We start from the raw sequence: 21,931 nt of genomic DNA on the forward strand, positions 1-21,931 counted from the left end.
CATTCGTACAAAAAAAAAGTTGAGATAACATTTTTCCATGATATTACGATGGTAGAGAATGCCAAAAAAAGTGGGTCCCGGAAGTCCGTCTGTCTGTCTGTATAAGGACCTACAGCCTAAACGGATGGACCAATTGACTTCAAACTTGGTATGTACCATTTTTTGGCGACTCTCCAGAGGGGTTTTTGGAACTAATTTTTTTGCACCAAAAATAACGGTACTTGTCATATACCGATTTTAGTAAAATTGAAATTGATCAAAAACGGCTCCAACGATTTTGTTTAAAAAATCTTTTAATGAACAATTTTTTTTTTAGAAAATCATTATTAACGGTACCTGCCATAGAACCGTTTTTTTTTAAATCCGATATTCTCCGAAACGGACTATGCGATTTCAACGAAACTTTTTGTGAAGAAGCACTTATATAATTCAAATATAAGCCAAAAATAAAATTTCGAAAAAAATAATTTTTGGATTTTCAAAAAAAATTTTGAATTTTTTTTTTTTTGAAAAATCAAATTTTTTTTGAAATTTTGTGTGTAGTTGTTGATTAGTGATTTCTACAACATATCATACCAATTTTATTTTAAAACTTTTTTTCCAAAATGTTATTTATAAAAAATTAATTTTTAAAAAAACGGCTCTAACGATTTTGAAATTTTTTTTCTAACAATGCATCTTAATATATCAATCAAAACTGCATACTTGTTTTGTAGGGCAATTCGATTTCAGATTTTGTTTTATTTAAAAAAAAGCTCGATCCCCAGTGGCTGCCAATTTTTTTCTTTTTTACTTGTGATATAGAAACTATAGGGCAAATTTAGGATTCGGAAAAAAAATCGAACTCGAGATAACAATTTTACATGACATTACGATGATGGAGAATGCAATTCTGTCTGTCTGCCCGTCTGTAAGAACGTCAAGCTAAGCCTTAACTACTGAAGCTATTCTCTTCGAACTTGGTAGTTAACAGTTTTAGGTGATTCCCTAGAGGACAAATTAAAATTTTTTTTAGGACCAAAACTAACGGTACCTGTCATATAACGGAAATAGAAAAGTTAACTTTTTTCAAAAACGGCTTTTGATTAAAAATTTTGTGTGTAGTATTACACATAAGAGCCAAATTTTCCATTTTAAAATTGTACATTAGGGTGGTTCGATTTTATTTTTTATTTATTTTCGAATTCGAGCATTTTAAAACGTTGTCCTTTTAATAAATATTTGTGTTTACCAATCTCTGTTTTTCCCAATTCAATTTAAAGTTAAAAAATGCTTTTCTTAATAATTCAGAATGCTTGGGGCGGAATCGAACGAAATTATTTAACAATTTTAAGTATACACAGTTTTAACCGTTTATGACGGGACAACTTTCTAGCAATAACCGAATTCGAAAATAAAAAAAAAAAAAAAAACACAATTAAAATCGAGCTACCCTAATTACATGTCTATTTCCTACAAAAGGTTTTATGACAGTATTTTCTATAAGAGCGATCAGTTAAAAGTAATTGCGACTTTAAGATCGGTCATATTTTAAAAACATTGGATTTTGTATTCGCATTCTTTGAGTCGCAATAACTTTGAACTGATCGTGTCGGAAATTCATTGATGCAACTTTTCATAGAGAATGCTTCTATATTTTGATGTAGGTACTGGTACATATATAAAATTTTTCTTTTTAAATGTCTTCTAAAAGGCATCAAGTCACACTCCGGAGTAGAAAATAAATACACCGAAAAAAAAATTTGATAATAACAGCTATCAAATTAACATTTTTCAGTGAGAAAGTCGTCCAACAATTAAAATATCAATTTTGATATTTTATCATATCATTTTGACATTTTTTAATTTCAGGTGGGATAGTGAAAATTTCACTTTGACAATTAAAATATCATTTTAACATTTTTTTAAGTTAAAGTGGATAGTGAAAATTTCACTTTTACAATTAAAATATCAATGTTGACTCGATTTTACGTTTTAGTTTATTATAATGAAACCTATTTCTTTCCTTTTCATTTTAATGAAACCTATTTCTTTCCTTTTCATTTTTATTATTTTTATTATTTTAAGAATTTTCTTTCTTTTTTCAAAACAATTCTGAAAGGGAATATTCTTTACAAAATAATGGTGATATTATTTTTCCTATTATAGGTGATATAATTGTTTTGTTACTTTCTCCCAAACTATGTGAAGTAAAATTTTAGTGCCGATCAAATTTTCTCAGTAAATCATATATTTTACTTCGAAAAAACACAAAGCGCCTTTAAATTAGTACACATTAAAAATTTTTTATTTAATTTTTTTCAATAATTTGGAATGAGAAATTGATATGAAAAAATGATAATAAAATATCAAAAAAAATTTCCAAAATGTGACATTTAAATATCATCCTGATAATAAAAATGTTGTTTTAACATTTTAAATATCATAAAACACATTTTATAGAGCATTTTTGGCTGATATTTAAAAAATGTTAATTTGATATTTAAAAAATGTTAAATTGATATTGGTTTTTTTTTTCGGTGTACGGTTGTTGTTGGTACTAAAACAACTCAAAAACGTTTGTTTGGAAGCCAAAATTGGATTTAAGTAAAATAAAAACATACAAAATATTTTATTTGGTTTTCCTCCAATTGTTTCCTCTAATATTTTAATATTGTTTGCAAAAAATTCCAGAAATAGCTAAAAAATATTAAAACCGATCGAGCGAGAAAGGAAGCATATACCTGATAATATCATGCTGTGTGATTTTCATTTCCAAATAAGCTAACATCCTTATTCTTTTTCAGATTTAGTTGTTGGCTTTTGCCAACTAAAAATAATATTTCCAAAAGTATTTATAACTTTCTTTGATTTCATGACTCATACAATCTAAATAAAGATTTCCAAATAAATACATAAATGACTTATAAAAAGAACAATTCTGAAAAACTGCTCAAGGTCAAAATTGAAATTAAATCTGATATATCACCCATACATGACATAGATTGATTTTGATAACAAATTGATTGAATAATGTTTTTTGTCAGATTTGCTGATTGCACACCTACACACAATTTCACACTTCCATCGAATACCTACTTAATCATTTTTTTTTTTTTTTTTGTCCAAAGAAAAATCTTTGATTCTATGAAAACCTATTTTCTATCAAAATAGGTAAGCCTGCCTATTATATTGAGTTGTTCTCTGTTACAGATATTATGATATTAAGTTACTGATGTGCTCCGTTTGGAAAAAGGTATCCATTAATGTGATATCGATTATAGCTAGTTTGTAGATAGGTAAATTTTGATAAAAATAATTAAGATAAAAATGACTTCACAGTTACGTTTCTATTTCAAGTAAGCGAAAGCAGTTTATAGGCTATTGATTATGTCATTTAGAAAGGAACTAAGACGTTCACGGGTTTTTATTGCAGGAATCGTTCAATGGGTTATAAGAGAACATAAAACCGCGGAGTGCTATTAAATGAGAGGGTGGAAACTGAAGATAAGGGTGTAAAAGCCCCCTTTTTGTTTTTTTCAATATATCTCGAAAACCGAGCAAAATTTTAATATATTGCTCTCATAACTTTTTGTAGAGAATTGAATTTCCTATTAGAATAATGTTTTTTAAAAATTGAAAAAAAAAAAAATTTCCATACCAAAATAGTTGAAACAATCATAAAAAAAATATCAAAAAATCGATTTTTTGAGTTTTTTTGCTTTTTTAGTTGTACATTTTTTTTGGGTTGAGATAGACATAAACATTGCTCCAAAGAAAAAAAGAAGATTAAATTTCCTTCAAAATGCTGTACTCACTAAATTTTTTTTATTGAAAATTAACCGAAGTATGGCCATTTTCGCATTCAAAAAATGAAAAAAGCTTGAATTCGAAAAAAAAATTTTATCATTGCTTACAATTTTGGCCTATTTATTTAAATTTACACTTTAATTACTCAAAAAACGTAAGATTTATCAATGTTACATGAAATCTTACTGAGTAAATTTGAATAAATAGGCCAAAATTGTAAACAATGATAAACATATTTTTTCGAATTCAAGCTTTTTTCATTTTTTGAATTTTAAGAGAACATGTTCCATAGTATACTAATGTAAATGTTTTTTTTACACCATCAGAAAATAGACATTTTAACGAACGAAATGCCCACCGACTTTTTGAAAAAAAAACTGATATTTTGACACGCAAATTTTCGATTGAAAATTAGGGTGTTTTTTTGGTATTAAGTCAAAATAAGGTGAACAAATTAATATTTTAAATCAAATAAATTACAGTGTATTTGAGACATAATAAGGTAAGTTTTCACCAAATTTCGTAGAAAATTTTTGTTTTTGAAAAAGATAAAAATAAAAAACCAAAACTCGGTTTTTTGAATTTTTCACATAAATTTTGAGGTTATGTGAAAAAATTGTTGATACAAAAGTTGTAGATCTTTTTATTACCTACAACTTTGCCATAAAACTTTTTTCTATAGGATTTCTAGTTTTGCCGGAAATCGAGATATACCATTTTTATCATTAAAAACTCAACCGACCTACTTCCCGAACTTGGTTCGCCCGTAATTTATTTTTAATTTTATTTTTATCATATTCACCTCCTTTTCCAATGGGTTTCATCCTACTATGATTTTTTTTGGTTTCAAAAATTATCGACCCTGGTCTAATTGAACGATTCCTGCAATAAAAACCCGTGAACGTCATAGTTCCTTATTGCCCTGTTTTTTTCGACATAATCAATTAAGGATTTTCTTGAGTAAAATTGAAATTTGTATTTCATGAATTTCACACTGAAATCGTTTTTTATTTAGGAACTTATTAAAAAAAAAAAAATGTTTCGGACACTTTAATAAATTTTCGGTCCAATAGTCTGTTTTCACTATCAAATCGTATAGAAAATAAATTTAATTTAAAATTTGAACTGACCTAATTTGCAAAATTATCTCACTTGGGATGTAGTGAAAATAGACTATTAATTTCCCCAATCTCAATTTCATATAAAAATTTTAATCTCAAACCCGATATGACTATTAAAAAAAAAAATAATGATGATGTACATATTCATATTATCCAACATTTTAACAATGCATTTTGGTTTCTGGCATGAAAAAGGATGCACCAAATCACACAACAATGTCAAGGACTCCATATATTAAAGATACTGTATATATCTTACAAATATCTATGAAAATGAACAATGATACTTTGAAGAAAATGAAACAATGTGTATGTATGTTCTAGAAAAAAAAAAAAAAACAGATCCTTGAAGCTTGAGATAGGGAGTTCATCTTGAATTATCTTGTGATTTAATGTCAACAAGATAAATGGTTTCCTTCAAAGAGTTAAATATATGTTTTTCTCTGGGTGTGTCCAATAAATCCAAAATTGGTATGAGTACACTTTTGATTCATTAGGTACCTATTCTTTTTATTCTTGTGATAAATCATATTTCGACAAAATCTTACAGAGATATTTTGGTATTGAATTCAAATTGTTTTAACATTCACTTTTCAGCTTGAATATGAATATGGCCATGGTTAAACAAAAAACATCTGCGAAATATTTGTTTTCTAAAAATTCAAGACAAGATAGCTTTGAAAATGAAAGCTAAATGCTAATGGAAAACTTCGAACTTACACAACAATTCAGAGCATGAATTGCACGAGTGTAAAAATGTTAGGACAATTTGTATTCCTCTTTTTATCATTCTCCACAGGGTTTCAAAGAATTGTTTTCTTAAGAGATGAAATGGAAATTTCCATTTTTTTTAAAAGTAATTGCAAAATGACTGACATAGATTTAAAGCCAACCTTTACCTTTCAAGACATTTGATTGTTTTTTTAGAGTTAAAGTACATTATTTAAAAAACAATCAGAATTAAAAAAAAAATAAAACTGTTTTGGTTGACTGATTTAAGTTGTCGCGAAAAGATAAATACAAAAATACGAATCTCACAATTATAAGAAATTCATAGTTTATGTACATTAGGGTGGGTAAAAAAAAAATCGAAATTCTCTTTTTTGGTACTCCGAAAAATCGATTGCTAGATACCTCTTGAATATACACAACAAATATGAGCCCTTAATATTAATGAGAAGGTCCTCCGCTTCTCAATTTTCCATTTTTTTTAAATCGACTTTTTAGTTAATTTTTTTACATATTCTTGTAGGAAATTGAACGTTCTACAAAAAAGGCCTTATAAACTTTTTTCGTTTATCTAACCGTTTGATAGATATTTGAGGTCCAAAAATCGAGAAAATCATTAAAAATTTGTTTTTTGTTCTTAATTTTGTAACAAATTGAAAAATTATAATAATCAAACGCGCAAGACATATTCTTGTAGGAAATAGATTGTTCCACAAAAAAGATCTTAATAACTTTTTTCATTAATTTAACCATTCTAAAGATATTCGAGTTCAAATTAAAAAAAATTATAAAAACATTTTTTACTTCTCTAAATTTTCTTTTTCACTGAAAATTCATTGTTTTCAAATTAGCAAGATATATTCTTGTAGGGGCTTAAACGTTCTAAAAAAATTTATCGGAATCAAATTGATTGCTTTAACCGTTTAAAAGATAATCGTATCCAAATCGCAATGCATACGAGTCATAAGAAAACTACTGAAATCAGTGGGCATTGGTTTGGATACGAATATCTTCTAAACGGTTAAAGCAATCAATTTAATTCCAAGGAATTTTTTATAGAACGTTTAAGCCCTACAAGAATATATGTTGTTAATTTGAAAATAATGAATTTTCAGTGAATAAGAAATTTTTGAAAAGTTAAAAATGTTTTTATAATTTTTTTTAAATTTGACCTCGAATATCTTTAGAATGGTTTGATTCCTGAAAAAAGTTAATAAGACTTTTTTTGTGGAACAATCTATTTCGTACAAGAATATGTCTTGCGCGTTTGATTATTATAATTTTTCAATTTGTAACAAAATTAAGAACAAAAAACAAATTTTTAAAGATTTTCTCGATTTTTGGATCTCAAATATCTATTAAACGGTTAGATAAACGAAAAAAGTTTAAAAAGCCTTTTTTGTAGAGCGTTAAATTTCCTACATGAATATGTAAAAAAATTTGATAAAAAGTCGATCTAAAAAAAAATTATTTTTTTTTAAGCTTGATGTAAAAATGGAAAATTGAGAAGCGGAGGACCTTCCCATTAATATTTAGAGCTCATATTTGGTCTAGAAGTGTCTAGTAATCGATTTTTCGGAGTACCAAATCAAAAAAAAAAAGAATTTTGATTTTTTTTTGATCCACCCTAATGCACATACATATACATATGTAGATATTGTGGAATTTCTCTTAGAAATTTTTGAAAAAATTCGTTTTCAGGATATTCACTAATATTATTTACATATCTATGTAGGTATGTATGTATTTTATGAAAACCTAAAAAAACTCACCACTTAATTCAAGGATTTGAGAATAGTTTTCCTGTCTTCTTTCTTCACTATTCTTCTTATTCTCTTCGGACACACTTACAAACAAAAAATGTATTTAATCTCCATTCATAGATTTTTGTTAACGATTTCCATATTCAAATTAAATTTACCACACAATAACTAGCAAAAAGAAATAAAATACAATTTAAAAATCTCGAACTGAAAACATTGAAATTTATTTTATTTATTAATTTCTGAACATATTTTCAGTGAATACTTAAACTGAAAATAATACTGTATGATGATTAAAAATTGTGTGAGTGAATAGTATGAACAAAAGTTCAGTGATTTTATATCAGACTATCCCTTGAATATGATAGATCAGATTTTTGACAGAATTGAATTGTTGATAAATAAATTATATATATAAATATATATCGTAAGTTTCCAAACCTGAGAACGTACTAAATATTATCCAATATCCACAAAGTTAAAAAAAAAAAAAATATACGAATTTTATTTGCTATGCAGAAATCAAGTGAAGTTCTTAAAAAAAATTTCAAGCTAAAATATATCATTGTAAGGAGTAGGTATTTGTTAGTATCTACCAACGTACATGGTACAATAGTTTGCCTTTGCCTCCTACAAAAAAAAAAAACAAATATTAAAAAAAGAATACAATTCGTTTAGATTCCAAATTCAGCTTTCTTTTCCCATGTTACTTCTCTCTAATAACACTGGTCAACAAAATTTAACTTTTTTTTTGCCACAAGAACCAAAATATACTTTTCTAGTAGTTTTTGAGGTGCTGAATCCGAATCAGAAGTCAGAAAAATTTGATTGGCCTCCGTTTTTGAAATATTACCGTTATAAAATGCTAAAAAAACGTCATTTTGGGTGTTTTCGAGGTTCTCTTTTTTTGTGGGGTAATTCATTATAAACAAATTTGTAACGGTTATTATAAAAACAGATATTCTTCTTTCAAAAACTGTTTAAATTTTCCCGATATCTCTGTTATTGCTCGAGATATCTTAAGTTTCAGTTAATAAGCCAAAGAGAAACTAAATTTAATCTAAAGTTCAAGTTACTGGTCACAGAATTTTTGCCACAGGAACCAAAATATACTTTTCTGAAGGTTTTTGAGTTGCTGAACTCAAATCCGCAATCGGAAATATTCTATTAGCTTGCGTTCTTGAAATATAACCGTTATAAGAAAACTCTTTTTTTGCATTTTATAACGGTAATATTTCAAGAACAAAGGTTAATAGAATTTTTCCGACTGTGGATTCGAGTTCAGCAACCCAAAAACCTTCAGAAAAGTATATTTTGATTCTTGTGGCAAAAAATTTTAATTTGGTTGGCCAGTGTTTTGTTTCTGATTCAAAGACCGCTACTTAAATTTTAAATATCTCGGGCAGTAAAAGAGATATCGGAGAGATTTAAACATTTTTTGAAGGAATAAAACTAGCTCTTATAGGCACCGTTACAAATTTATTCATAATGAATTACTCCACATAAAAACAAAACCTCGAAAACAGCTAAAATTACGTTTTTTGACATTTTCTAACGCTAATATTTCAAAAACGAAGGCCAATAAAATTTTTCTGACTTCAGATTCAGATTCAGCACCCCAAAAACTACTAGAAGAGTATATTTTGGTTCTTGTGGCAAAAACCTTGTTGACCAGTGTAATAGACAATTTATTATAAGTTTGAGGATGATTGCAATTTTTATTCGACAGTTGTTCATTGAATCTCAACAATAAATTCATTATTCAGCGGAAATTAAAAGATAATTCAAATTTGACACATCAAATTCAAAATCATCCATATCCTCCCGCCGGAATTGAAATGATATCCTTAAAGTAGGTAGTTCACGAACGAAAATTCACTAAAAATAAGTGGGAAAACCTTAGATTCATAGCCAAATTACATCACATGTTCTTGGAATTTATTCAAAAACTTTTTTTCATACAGTTCCTAGCTACAAATGGATTACAGCTTTATGAATTGTATTTCTGCAATAGTAAATAAGAAAACGTCTTTTGTCATAATATACAGAGAGAAAAAGATTTGATGCTTTATAATCTAATAAATGAAAATAGACGGAAATTATTTCATTTCCTGAATAATGATGATTGATGAACAAATACTTTCATCAAAAATGTGTATTAAAGAATTCTTGGTAAAAAAAAAATAGTTTCCCAGGATTCGCCATTCTGAATTTTGTGAATTTTATAGGTTAAATCATTTATTTCAAAGATAAAAAAGGTATGGTTAACGATAAAATTTTCAACAACTTTTGGCAAAATGCTTGTATGGAGATATGTAATACATACATATTTAAATGTTCAAATGCCAAAATTGATAAAAAACTGGAGAGTTTTGCTTCTTGATTGGTAAACTTATTTTCATGCAAAATGCATGAGAATATCTACCACATGGATGAACACATTACAATTTTGAACTGTATCTCCTTGATAATTTTTCGAACAAATGAATCTTAATATTGAAAAAAAAATGCCTTCAATGCTTTTCCGAATGGAATATGTGTATTTTATTCATTGTATTCGTGCACAACACTGAATTCATGATATAATAAAATTTGAAGTGTGAACCAGCGATGAATGTCAATTGTACGCAAGATGCGATGGATTCTTGTTCACTTCACCAGAAGTAGGTATGTACTAGATACTATTAGAACAATGCAAAAAAATTACTTGCAGAGTAATGATGAAATTAAGGATTAATGGTATAGATTAGGGTAAAATCGATTCAATCGATACCTACAAGCTGTTGATAAATTATTTAAACTCCAATATTTTATTTGGATCATTTTTGTACATAACCTAACAAACATTGACAAAAATGTCAAAAACTAATTTCTTGGATTTTAATTTTTATCTGCATCAAAAATCGTTGTAAAAATTTGTGAAACTATAGGTACGTTTCTATGTTTCAAATAAATTTAAATTAAGCAAAAGCAAAATATTTTTTTTTTTTAATAAATTTTTTTTTTTAAGGAATTAACTTATTTTTAATAAAAAAAAAGTGAATGAAAAAAATCTTTTTATTTTCAAAAATTTCAATGTAGCATTTTTTGACGTGATAACGTCTTATAAATCGACGAACCATGGCAGCCACCACAAAAAATTGACGCCATTTTCTCCCGTTCCACTCTAGCACTTTCGCAATTAAAAATTAAAAATAAACTATTAGAGATACAAAAATCTTCTATAGCTTATTTGAAAGATAATAACCTAAAGCTTAATCCAAATGGAGGATTTTTAAAAATTCCGTCATTAAATAAGGTAAACAGGGGTAAAACGTAAAGATGAAAGATTCGGGCTAAAATCTAAACGCGAAGTTGTAGAGAGTTGATTTATTTTGCTATAGATAGATGAAAGTAATTTAAGAATAACTGCATTTAAAAGAATTCTAAAAAAATTTGAAACTAAGCTATAACGTTTTGTTTGAACGTTAAACACGTGTTGGGGCTATGACAAAATGATGATTTTTGGTAGGGAAAATTTTTTTTGACAATTCTAAAGGTGCCAGGTGAAAGATGAGGGAAAAAAAACACTCTACGTTTCGAAATATGAATTTTTGAAAAACACCTTGTTTTTTAGGGGTATTTTTGGGTAGTTTTTGATTTTTAGTTTTTTTTTTTGGAGCGTTCAAAAAATCTCAAACTTATAGGACATGTAGATTTTGGCCTTATGCATACATGTGCAAAAAATTGGAATCGTTGAGTGAGTTTTGACTGAATAACGGAAGAAACAAGTTTTTAAAACACATATTTTTTGACCGTTTTTAACCGATTTCATCGTACTTTATTTGTATCTTTTTTTCTTTAATAGATACAGGAACAAAGTACATGGAGTAATGATAAACCATGACCACGCACAGTGAGCTTGAACAAGTTTAAGGTTGACCTAAAATGACGACAAAAACTAAAGATGAGGCTTTGTTCCTGAAGGCCTCAGCAATCATAATCCGTTTTTACCAAAATCGGATTAGCTTCCTTTTTCGAGATACCCCCCGTAAACGTGTTTTTTTCGAGAAAAATTCATATCAACGCAAGGCTCGAGTACGATAACTTAGGCGCCGAGAATTGAAAACTGTTTTTAGTAGAGATATTCAATACAATCATTTTTGGTTTTGGGAGGGAGGGTCTATGTCTCCCCCTTTAGGCGGGAGGGGCAGTTTTCTAAAAAATCAAACAAAAAATTATTAAAAAACAATGGCAACACTTACAGTTAGGAATGATACCTATTTCAAAAGCTAGAATTGTACACTTAATTATAGTTTTTAAACCAAGTTATTTTAAACAGTTGTTTTCGAAATACGATTTCAAAGTCAACAATTGTGATAAAGAAGTTTAAAAAAAAATACATTGAATACTATTTTTGTCAAGACTTTGGGTTTCATTACGGGATAAATTGATAAAATAAACTACCTCAATAAATTGCTTATCAAATACTGAAAACCATATGTTTCTATGCCTTCTAGTTTTTGAGAAAATTGGAAAATAGGAAAACTACTTTCTTTATCAGATTTTTATTTTCTTGGCTATTTTGCTTTGCCATTATCAAAAATCTAAAATTAAAAAGTACTGTGCTTAGGGCCGGTTTGTTCACACTCGATTATCTTTTTATCAATAATTTTTCTATGGAATAATCCTTGATTAAAATATAATCTACTGTGAACAAACTGGGGCTTAATCTACTTCGATTTCATGAATTTGTTTTATTTCCATTTAAAATTGGATCTTAAAAATAAAATTTTTTAGTACCAGTGTGGTACCACAACGCTCATTAGTAAGCCTGATAAAGAAAGTAGTTTTCCTATTTTTAAATTTTCTCAAAAACAAGAAGGCATAGAAACATATGGTTTTCAGTATTTGATAAGCAATTTATTGAGGTAGTTTATTTTATCAATTTATCCCGTAATGAAACCCAAAGTCTTGACAAAAATAGTATTCAATGTATTTTTTTTTAAACTTCTTTATCACAATTGTTGACTTTGAAATCGTATTTCGAAAACAACTGTTTAAAATAACTTGGTTTAAAAACTATAATTAAGTGTACAATTCTAGCTTTTGAAATAGGTATCATTCCTAACTGTAAGTGTTGCCATTGTTTTTTAATAATTTTTTGTTTGATTTTTTAGAAAACTGCCCCTCCCGCCTAAAGGGGGAGACATAGACCCTCCCTCCCAAAACCAAAAATGATTGTATTGAATATCTCTACTAAAAACAGTTTTCAATTCTCGGCGCCTAAGTTATCGTACTCGAGCCTTGCGTTGATATGAATTTTTCTCGAAAAAAACACGTTTACGGGAGGTATCTCGAAAAAGGAAGCTAATCCGATTTTGGTAAAAACGGATTATGATTGCTGAGGCCTTCAGGAACAAAGCCTCATCTTTAGTTTTTGTCGTCATTTTAGGTCAACCTTAAACTTGTTCAGGCTCACTGTGCACGACTAAATGTGTGCAAAGTTTCAATCATTTTCGTAAACACAATTTTGAGATAAAGCATAAAGGTGAAATATAATTTTAGAATTCAATAGGTTAAAACTTTTGACAAAGAGCAGATAGAAATTTTATTAAACTTTTATGAGCCTCCTGATACAATTACCTTTCATTTATTATATCACACAATACGGTAGACTAACTACAAGCTACAATATGTTAAATCAAGAAACTTGCGAAAAACCTGAAAACACCTGTGGAGATCTGTTGCCCCCCGAACAGCCACCAGTGTGAGAAGTACCGTAATCTCAGTCTGGAAATTCGACATGGTTGACTTTAAAAAATTCTAACTTCTCTTGTAGGCATCTTTGAATTGAGATTGATACGTCATATGAAAGGTGAAATAATAAGCTTTCACATGGTATAAAATTGTTTATAGGTTGTCAAACAAAAAAATTGATTCCATAGCGTGAGAACATAAAAATAAGTGTTTTTTTTTTTGCTTTTTTTAATGAAATTTGATCGAGTTAAAAAAATTCCAGCTCTTTTTGTAGATGTCTTATAGACCTGATCGATAAATATATTTTGAGCTAAGACAATAAGCTTTCAGATGGTATAAAATTTTGTATAGGTTGTTAGGAAAAAAATGGAATTAATGACGTGAGAAGATACAAATTCATGTTTTTTTTGATGAAAATGATTGTTTTCAATAAATTATTTTTATACTTTTTGCGCATTGTAAAAATTTAAAAATGGTTTTATTCTTAAGAAGTAAAACTTGGCTTTTAAATTGCATAATTTTTTTGTAAGCTTTTAAAATATAAAAATTAATATAATGAGAAAATAAAAAAAGGTATTTTTTTTTAGCTTTTTCTTGTAAATTATGATTGTTTGAAATAAGTAAACGCTTCAATTGACTTATTTTAAACAAAAGCACACAACCTATTTTCTGACGACGTTATCGTAAAGTCATCGTCCGTAAACCGGCTTTACAGACAACCTCTTTATATTGAAATTCTTACTTTCAGATAATGTAGAAAAATACTTTCAAAACCGGAAACAACCATTAAACTCAGTAAACTCCAATTTTTAATATCTCTAGTTTTCACCAAGTTCATATAAAGTTCTATATACACATTTCAATACTCATAAGGGAGGCCCGGATTTGTATGCCTTAAAAAATACGAAATATGCGCTTAAAATTACTAAATATGCCATCAAAAATCTATAAAATAAAAAATAAATAAAAAATAATTCAGTCTTTTATTAATGTAAAGTTTTCACAACAAACAGTACATGAAACTAACATACAATTCAAGTAGGTTTAACAAAAAATATATCATTTATATAATACATATGTTAATACATTAGTTTCGTATGGGTTTTGTTAGCATGAATCATGAAATGTTTCCTGAAGTTTTCAAAACTAAAACGTTGGTATTTGGTCTTAAAAAAAACTTTTATATATGGAAAATGACCTCTCCACGTCCACAGACGTTAGTGGAGCATTTATTAAAGAGCTAATCTCAGTTTAAGAATATTGACTATCCCAAGCACTTTTCATTTTCATTTAGGGATAACATGGTGGAGAAATTCTTCATTTTTATATATCCTTCGTTTTTTTTAAGAACATTGGACTGACCTATTGAAGACTGTACTGCATTTATTTTCGAAATTGCTTTCTCCATCAAACTTACTTGTTTATTAAGCGAGTTCCAAACCTCTGATTTTACTATAGTCTCACTGAGAAACCCATATAGTTTGAACTTATGAATGTCAGCTGGAATTGTGTTTAGTGCTGCCAAGTTCTCAACAGTATTCTTTTCCAGATGAAGATATAGAAATGTTTTGTCGGAGAAATTAGTTTAAGGTCTTTAAAGTTTATTTTTTACCGACTTCCAAGAAGGAGGAGGTATTCAATTTTTTTTTTTTTTTATGTTTGTTACCGCATAACTTTGGACAGAGTCAATCAATTTTGATAATTCTTTTTGTATTGGAAAGCTAGTGGTTGCAGTGTGGTCCTATTTCAATTGCGTTCAGTTAAAGCCATAGGAACTATTAAAAAAAAACATAAAACCCCGTTTTGAATCATAGAAGTCAGTTTTGTTTTTTTGATAAAAATGATTATCTTAAAATATGCTCGAAAAATATGCATTTATTGTGAAAATATGGTCATTAAGCCAGAATATGCATTTATACCAAAATATACAAAAATATGCGCTAACGATTGAATGCCACTTTAAAACAAATCTCTTGATTCGAAAATCTATCTGATTCATTTGTTTCCGTTTAAAAAAAAAATATGCATTTACATTAAAATCCGGGCTCTGCTCATAAGCATCAACGGAGATATATCTTATTTTGTCGATATCGTCGGTGAAACCAGAAAAGTGTGTAACTCCATTTTAGCAAATTTTATAGGAGAGCAAAAAAACAAAATCGTTTTGTAGACATTTTAGTAGAGTAACTAAAGCAAATTATTAGGGAACCCGGCCGAACAGCTCTGATTTTGACGATTTTTTTTTTTTCAAACGTAGGTAATTAAAAATACTTTAAGGTCTATAGATTAAATATTGCCGGTGTTGCCGTATTTTTTTTTTTTTTTTTAATCAAAATTAAATTTTTTTTTAACAAAACCATTTTTTTTGCTTAAATTTCATAAAACAAATTATAGCAAAGGATTCTCTAGGTAATTTAAGGAAAATATATGAAAGGCTGTAAGGGACAATCTTCCATCGTTTAAGCGATAAATGCAATGTTCTAACATTCTGATCTCAAACACAAAAAAAAATATTTTGAAAACAACGGCAACACCTACAATATTTTAAAATACATTTTTAAAAAGCCAGAAGCTCATTCTTATCTCTTAAATTTAAATCCACAAAATTTAATCAAGACTTTTTGAAAAAATGGTCCTCAAACTCAGAATTAAAAAAAAAAAATGTTATTAGAAAAATTTAAAATGACTTTTTTCCAAACTTTTTCTAATAATATATGAATTTATTTAAAAAAAATTTTTGGCCATAAGTATTATCAGTTGAATTTCGAAGTAAAAAAGGTAAAATATATCACAATTTTGAAAAAAAAAATGAAAAATTACTTCAATTTCAATGGTTTTTTTTTCTTAAAACTGAATTTTTGCATTGAAATAATTATTTTTCTCAAAGACTGTGGTAAATAGGAACTTTAAATTTTTGCTATTTAACTTTCAACAGTAAGAGTTATTAAATGAATAAAAAATAATTTTATGTTTATATGTTGAACTTTAAAAAAAAAAAATAAGTTACATTTTTTTTCAAAACTTTTATTAAAAAAAGTTCTTCGAAAATGAAATACTTTTTAATTTTTTTCATAAACCTTAATACATATTGACATTTCCTTTTATAATTTGAAATCATAATAAATGCGGCCAAAAAAATTTGAAAATAAATGCATTTTATATTACGACCAAGTTTAAAAAACGACATGTTAAATTTTTTTCAATAATTTTTTTTTTTTTCAAAAATCTGAGTTCAATTACCATTCTTTCAAAAGCCGTTCATTCAATTAACTTAATTTTTACATATATGACTAAGCTTCTAGCTTTTAAAAAATGTATATTTGAAAATTGTAGGTGTTGCCGTTGTGTTCAAATATTTTTTTTGTGTTTGAAGTCAATTAATAAGAAAATTGCATCTATCGCTTGAACTATGGAAGATTGTCCCTCACTACCATATATTTTTTTTTCTTTGAATTTCCTAGACAATCTTTTGGCATCAATTAATTTATGAAATTTAAGAAAAATGTTTGAAAAAAAATTGTTTTTGTTCATAAAAATCTTCAATTAAATTTTAAAAATCAAAACGGCAACACCGGCAATTTTTAATCTATAGACTTTAAAGTATTTTTAATTACCGACGTTTGAAAAAAAAAAGATCATCAAAATCTAAGCTGTTCGGCCGCGGGTTCCCCAATATTGCCAATTTTTGAGCTTTAGTTACTCCACTATTTGTATGAGTTTTCATTTTCTAATTTGCTTATAAAATAAAAACTATGAACTTAGGGCCAATTTATTGAGCCTCCATTAAGTTTTGAAATTTCTCGTTTTAGTTAAAAGCGTTGTTAAACTATTGAAGCCTTTAAGTACACACCATTAAAAATTCATTTAATTCACTCTTCTTTAGTTAAAGTAATTACTTTTAATGGAAACTTTAAATTTAAAACTCTGTTAAAAATATCCTAGGGATTTTTTATTTTGTTTCAAAAATAATCTGTCAAAAAGCTACAATTCTGTCAAATCAAATAGATTTGAATTGGAAGAAAAACCAAAGAACTATGACCCGTAAGTGTTTTGCAGCTGAAAACGCCAGAAAATGCAAGAGATTAACGATATACCAGTGGTAACCAAAGAATGCTACAACCTACAATTGAAACCATGAGAAGAAGAAGGAGTTAAGTGAAATTTTTAATTTTTTCCATCGGTGTCAAATAACAACTTAAATTTAAGTGTTATCGGCATTCATCTCGTGTCATTGGTTTAGAAGTAAGCTTTATATCTCTTCTTCTCATGGCTTCAATTGCAATGTTATGTATGTTATGTATGTATTATGCAGCATCTCAAAAATGATTAGTTTTGAAGTGGAGAATATAATCTAGTAGATCTAGTATTATCTGTGCGAAGTAGACAAGAAATGCAGTAATTTCTTTGAATTTTGTTCTTTTTTATGGTACAAATGCATGTGTGTATAAATACAAAAAATTCTAGTCTGAATTTTTTTCATAATTGTGATGTTTTTACTTGCGATATAGGTACTATAGGGCAAGTTTAGGATTCGTAAAAAAATCAAACTCGAGATAACAATTTTACATGACATTACGATGATGGAGAATTCCAAAAAAGTGGGTCCGGCAATTCTGTCTGTCTGTCTGAGTGTCTGTCTCTATCTGGAGCTGCAGCCTAAACGAGTGAAGTGATTTTCTTCAAACTTGGTAGTTAGCAGTTTTTGGTGATTCCCTAGAGGGGAAATTGAAATTTTTTTTTTATGACCAAAACTAACGGTACCTGCCATATAACGGAAATAGAAAAGTTAATTTTTTTCAAAAACGGCTCTAACGATTTTGATTAAAATTTTTGTGTGTAGTACAACACATAAGAGCCAACTTTTCAAATAAAAAAAAATATTTTTTGTACCGTTATTAACGGTACCTGTCATATAACGGTTTTTTTCGTTTCTGAATATTTCGTACAACATTAACCCGATTTAAATAAAAATTTTTATACAAAAATGTGTAAGTAAAGATAATAATAAAATTTTAGAAAATTTTCAAAAAACGCATTTTTTTTTGAAAAATCAATTTTTTGAAAACGGATCAATGAAAAATTTTGAAATTTAGTTTTTATGTGTAAATTAATTATTTCTTCAAAATGGCATACCAACTTTTTTAAAAAAAAATGTTAAAAAAATTTTATATATAAAAAATTATTTTTTTAAAAAACGGCTCCTACAATTTTCGAAAATTTTTTTCTAAAAATACCTTTTTATACAAGAAATAAAATGGCTTTTTTTTTTTAAGATAATTTAAAACGGAGTTTAATTAATTATAAAAACAAATTTAATTTTTTTATACTACTTATGAAATTTTAAATTTCTTGAATAAAAAGCTTTAACATTATTGTTACTTTAAGCATAAGAGCAAGTACGTGCGACCCCAGTCGTGCAATTTATTTTAATAACTCTTTAGCTCATTTGACATTTTTCAAATAAAATAATAATTCAAATAAAAAAAAATAAATGAAATGACATTTGACACTAATGGAGAGTGAATAAATAGAAATTCTGTTTCAAACCTCCATTAGCTTTAAAAATCCCTCTTAAAAGGTCGAATTTGGTGTTTTAACTAAAACTACTTTCAAATTTAATGCTCAATTAGTTAATTATGCCAAACTTCAAAAAAATCCTTAAAAGAGACTGAATTAAACGAAATTGGTTTTTAATTTTAATATTCCCTTTTTTAATGGCGATTTAAGTTTAATGGAGAGTCAATAAATTGGGCCTTAAGGGGATTCTGAGTTTAAGGAACGCTACATATTAGGTTTGTCTAACACACTTACACACTTTTCTGGTTTCACCGACGATATGTCATCGATTTTTTTCGAATCAAAATAAAGCGTAAAACAAAAATGTTTTGAACAACTTTTTGGATAGAAAACTGGTTGGTATTTCTTCATATACACTGAGCCAAAAAACAACGTAAAATCAATCTAAACCACTTTGAATCAATGTAAAATCACTACATTTTTAGCCTAAAGTGGAAAATGATTGAATCAAAGTAGCACACTTTAAATCAAAGTTGTTCACACATTAAATCAAAGTTGTTCACACATTAAATCAAAGTTGTTCACACATTAAAAAAATAAAAAAAGTAAAACTGGCATCCGCTGGGGATCGAACCTGCTATACCTGGATTGACAAGCCTGTGCTTTACCACTGTGCCATCTCACTTATAAAAATTGATGTGACAAACTGGAAGTTAAGCATAGGACGACTTTTTAGAAAATTAATGAATATATTTTTCACCATTGATTCAATGTAGAACGGATTAAAAATTACTATGCGTTTTTTCTCTGGGTGTAGCTTTTTTTGTTTTTTTTTTTTTTATATAATATTTTAAAAAATTCTACAAAAATTCAACGAATGTCGTAAAATTCTATAAATTTTAAAAATCATCTAAGATGGCATACATAAAACTCAATAAAATATTATTCAGTGTACCTAATGTTGTTCTCAAAATGCATTACTGTAACGAAAGTCCTTTTTTGAAATAAAACTTTATATTAAATACATCTCAATTGTTGTTTGCACTCAAAAATAAAATGCAGTCTTTTTTTCTTCCAATGCGGCACCTAAATACCAGTTACCATTTACGAACTACGAACATAAATATTCCAATTACCGTTATGTGATTATCAATTTTACCAAAAAGTTTTAAATTCTTTATCCTTTATCTATAGAAGTGGCTATCTAAAATCAATCCTCCTAGAAACAAGAATATGGAGCACACAATTATTATTACTTAAATTGAAAGAGCTTAAATTGAATCAAAATCTATACATAAACTAAAAAGGGATATAAAACTTTGCTGGCGCCAAGAACCAACAATAATAGAAAATGGATCACCAACCAGAAATATTCCCTCTCTAAACGATGTCATCAACTTAACAAAAGTATAAATCTCCCAGACTTTGTTCAAGGAACGTTCCAGTCGATACGAGTATACTCGTACGTTTCCTGTCAGAGTTCTAGTTTTTGTTTTTGTCGAAACAAAATAATTTTGAAGTTATGATTATAAGTCCGACATGCAACTTCCCATGCAATTTTATACAAAGATTAATCACGTCATCAACTTTTGTCGTACTATGGTGCGGAGATTATTTTTTGTTTGCTTAAAAGTCGTTCATAATTCTCATTTCAGATTCATAAAATTTATAAAGATTTATAAAAAATGGATAAGGAAGATTTGAGACCTACCGGATCTAATCCTGCATTAAGTATAAATGCTTTTCAAAAACTGGACATGACTCTCGAAGTCAATTTTTCTGCTTAAATGTTGTCTGTTGTTCCATTGCAATTCTACAATGTTAACGAATAATTTCTTGTTTATCTGCGTGTTAGCCTCATTTTATAGACTGACATGTGAGTCATTCTACTAAAATGTCAATTCAGTTTTCAGATCGATTCTGAAGGACAACAATTCATTCCCACACATCACTAAGCCCGCCCTGAACCATGTAATGAATTCCTAGACTTTTCAGTTTTGTGATTGGATTTTACTAACTGCAATGGTTTTTTTTTTTGTCCATGACTTGTCAAATGTGACGCCACAGTTGTTCGTCTACTAACAATTTATTGTTGTTGGCAAACTTTATTCAAAACCCGAATACGTTTGTGTATCTTCGATTTCAGATAAAATAAGTACTCTTCATAGAAACAAGAGTGGATTGCGAGGACAAAGTAGGACGACACGTATTATGACGCTCGGTTGTTTGGTTCTTGCATACAATAATATACTATTTACATTGACCTGTGGGAACATGGTTTCAACTCTTGTTGATTTAAATTGGAATATTGAGTGGTGTGGTTGTTATATAGGCATGGATAAGATTGACTAAGGGAATATGTGTGTTATGAAATCGTGTTGGTTGGTTGGTTTTGATATTGAAATAAAACGTGATTAATTCAAAACCAAAAAAATACATATGTAATTAAATATGCTTCCATGTAAGGTGTAGGCGGTTCAAAATATTATGTACATTTGAATACAATTTCTGTTGTATTTCACTAGAAAATCATGATTTCATGACTTTACATAAATCTGCTTCCAATGTTAATTAAAACTTTCGATTTTTATGGAAACATTGTATAAGTAGTTTGTTGGCATGAGTAGTGAGTAATGAATGGATCTACTTTGAAGTATTCGTGAAGTTGAAAATTGCAGCTCTTACTCAAGTTCAAAAGGATATACTAGAAAGGTATTGAAATCATTGTAATGTTATAAAACATTATGATTTTGTAGTTATTAAATTTTCTGTTAAAGTCCTACAATTTTCACCTACTATTCTCAATTCTAACAATAACTTACTCAATTTAGTTATAATAGGAAATAGGGGTACCCGAGTTAGAAAAGCTCGTTTGACTTTGACTTTAAAGCATGCGTCTGTGCGTCCATCTATACACATTTCCACAGCCTAAACGGGCGGACGAATTTTGTTCAAATTTGGCACAGTTGATTTTTATAAAATTCTGAAAATTGTTTTCTTTTTTATACCTTGTTTAGAAAATGTACATCCCATAAAAAAATGTCAAGCTATAGCTAATTGTTCGAAAACGGGTATGGGCCAAAATACTATTAAGTGCCTAAAAAATGTCCCTTTTTTTAATTTGATTGTTCTTGAAGAAAAAGTACAAATTAGTAGAAAAACTAGTATATTGAGTTATAAAATTAACATTATTTACTTTAAAAAGTTTGAAACCCAAATTTGGATCGAATTGTTTATAAATCACGATAACATTGGGGTTTATCTTGGTAACGC

General features: G+C 27.9%; 2 protein-coding genes across 5 annotated transcripts in view; one reads left to right on the top strand and one right to left on the bottom strand.

The window, feature by feature from the left end:
• LOC129914159 (F-box/LRR-repeat protein 7) overlaps positions 1 to 7,643 on the bottom strand; it is a 242,530-nt gene extending 234,887 nt beyond the window's left edge. For both annotated transcript variants that reach the window (XM_055993262.1, XM_055993259.1), the window contains exon 1: positions 7,412 to 7,643. The gene's annotated coding sequence lies outside the window, so the exon portion shown is untranslated. The remainder of the gene's footprint in view (positions 1 to 7,411) is intronic.
• Positions 1 to 21,931, top strand: part of LOC129914157 (atrial natriuretic peptide receptor 1) — a 260,443-nt gene that overhangs the window by 119,071 nt on the left and 119,441 nt on the right. The window lies entirely within an intron of this gene.

This window comes from Episyrphus balteatus, chromosome 3 (genome assembly GCF_945859705.1).
Source record: "Episyrphus balteatus chromosome 3, idEpiBalt1.1, whole genome shotgun sequence".
Classification (NCBI taxonomy): Eukaryota; Metazoa; Arthropoda; class Insecta; order Diptera; family Syrphidae; genus Episyrphus; species Episyrphus balteatus.